Here is a 2,500-nt window from a genome sequence, read left to right on the forward strand (position 1 = left end):
CAAACGACCCTCAGACAGGCGTGGCCCCGGGAAGAACCCGGGGCCGCAAAGTGCGTTCAAAGTGTCGATGATCAATGTGTCCTGCAATTCACATTAATTCTCGCAGCTAGCTGCGTTCGTCATCGACGCACGAGCCGAGTGATCCACCGTCAAGAGTTGTCTGAGTTTGTTTTAGGTCTCTCCCTCGCCAGAGGAAAGCGACCCGGACCGCACATACGCTCCCCACCTTGAGCTACAGCCACCTGCACGCCGGCGTGCGGGCGGAGCAGGGTGGCGTGAAGCGATGGGGAGCACCATCCTGGTGCGGCCCGCAGAAACATACGTCTATTGGGGGGAGGAGGACAGGGCGCCCAAGAGGCGATGCGTGCCCCAACGCACCGCAGCGACGGAGGCAGGATCACCGCCACCATGTCGCCCGCCTAGTATCACGAGGCGTGCAGCAGCTTTGCCCTAGGAAAAGCAGAGGCGGGAACGGGCACCGGCCATCGGTTCGGCAGCGTCACTGACGCGTGCACGTGGCGGCGTGTCGGCGAGCGGACTTCCTGCGAGGAGGCGGGGGCGGCACTCGCCCGAGCAGACGCCCGCCCGGCCCAGCCACCGCCGAGGTGGACTGGGAGTCGCGGCAACGGCTCGTCATACTCGTTCCCACACTCACAGCGCAGCTTGCCCGCAAGCCACCGACCACCGATCGACGCCAGGCGCCCCGACCGAGAGCGGGATCGCTCGTTCGCCCTGCTGGCAGTTCGCTGGGGATCACTACTGCACGGAGCTCGGAGACCGACGGGCGGCAACTCGAGAGTCTTTAAACCACCACCCCCATCCCGCAAGTGCAAAGAGGCTGTATACGCACAGACGGGTGAGGGGAATAGGTACCCCGTCGGGTTTGAAGGGAGCGTGACTAGATAGCAACGATGTAAACCCAGCCGATTTGGGAGCGAAAGACCGGCGCCTGCATCACCGGCTTCGTTTCCCGTGGCTGGAGAGTACACCGAAACCCTCCGTCTGTCGCGAGCTCCCGACGACGCGGTGCCGCCAAGCAGCAGGGCCGGACCTGGTGTGGCTCCCCTCGTCGATCACAGACCGGTCGGCACTACTGACGAGACGGTGGAACGGGCTTCGCCCCTTGTGACGAAGGGTGATGCGAACCCGCCCGCCCGCGTGCGTTCGGGGTGGACTCGGCAAACGGAGATTTGAAATCGGAAAGTGTCCTCCTGCCCCGCGCAGGTAGGCGCCCAACAGTTGTGGGGGGTTTGGCGGTGACCACGGCTGCAGGGCCTGCTACCCCGACGAGCTCTCCTGCTGGCCCCGAAACCACCCTCGCGAGACAAGTTGAAACGGAAACGGGCGTACCCCCAAGCCGACGATCCTTTCTTATTTGTTACTTTTTTTTTCACTTGCTCGAGTTGTGGGGATTTGGCGGTGACCACGGCTGCAGGGCCTGCTACCCCGACGAGCTCTCCTGCTGGCCCCGAAACCACCCTCGCGAGACAAGTTGAAACGGAAACGGGCGTACCCCCAAGCCGACAGAGATCCTTTCTTATTTGTTACTTTTTTTTTTCACTTGCTCGAGTTGTGGGGGTTTGGCGGTGACCACGGCTGCAGGGCCTGCTACCCCGACGAGCTCTCCTGCTGGCCCCGAAACCACCCTCGCGAGACAAGTTGAAACGGAAACGGGCGTACCCCCAAGCCGACGATCCTTTCTTATTTGTTACTTTTTTTTTCACTTGCTCGAGTTGTGGGGGTTTGGCGGTGACCACGGCTGCAGGGCCTGCTACCCCGACGAGCTCTCCTGCTGGCCCCGAAACCACCCTCGCGAGACAAGTTGAAACGGAAACGGGCGTACCCCCAAGCCGACGATCCTTTCTTATTTGTTACTTTTTTTTTTCACTTGCTCGAGTTGTGGGGGTTTGGCGGTGACCACGGCTGCAGGGCCTGCTACCCCGACGAGCTCTCCTGCTGGCCCCGAAACCACCCTCGCGAGACAAGTTGAAACGGAAACGGGCGTACCCCCAAGCCGACAGAGATGCTTTCGCTCCTGTTACTTTTTTTTTCACTTGCTCGAGTTGTGGGGGTTTGGCGGTGACCACGGCTGCAGGGCCTGCTACCCCGACGAGCTCTCCTGCTGGCCCCGAAACCACCCTCGCGAGACAAGTTGAAACGGAAACGGGCGTACCCCCAAGCCGACAGAGATCCTTTCGTACTTGAACCAACACAAAGTTTGTCACGTTTTATTTTTACGAGTGATCGACCGTCAAGATTTGTCTCTGAGTTTGCTTAAGGTCTCTCCCTCGCCAGAGGAAAGCCACCCGGACCGCACATACACTCCCCACCTTTAGCAGCAGCCACCTGCACGCCGGCGTGCGGGCGGAGCAGGGTGGCGTGAAGCTGTGGGGAGCACCAGCCTGGTGCGGCCCGCAGAGACATACATCTATTGGTTGAAAAAAAACAGGGCGCCCAAGAGGCGATGCGTGCCCCAACGCACCGCAGCGACGGAGGCAGG

The 2,500-nt window shown here is 61.2% G+C and overlaps 1 non-coding gene across 1 annotated transcript; it reads right to left on the reverse strand.

Moving 5' to 3' along the window:
- Positions 1-4: 4 nt before the first annotated feature.
- Positions 5-158, reverse strand: LOC140472620 (5.8S ribosomal RNA). The gene has a single exon (XR_011957774.1). It is a non-coding gene; the product is annotated as a 5.8S ribosomal RNA (ribosomal RNA).
- Between the last annotated feature and the right edge of the window lie 2,342 nt (positions 159-2,500).

This window comes from Chiloscyllium punctatum, unplaced genomic scaffold, assembly GCF_047496795.1.
Source record: "Chiloscyllium punctatum isolate Juve2018m unplaced genomic scaffold, sChiPun1.3 scaffold_382, whole genome shotgun sequence".
NCBI classification, from domain to species: domain Eukaryota; kingdom Metazoa; phylum Chordata; class Chondrichthyes; order Orectolobiformes; family Hemiscylliidae; genus Chiloscyllium; species Chiloscyllium punctatum.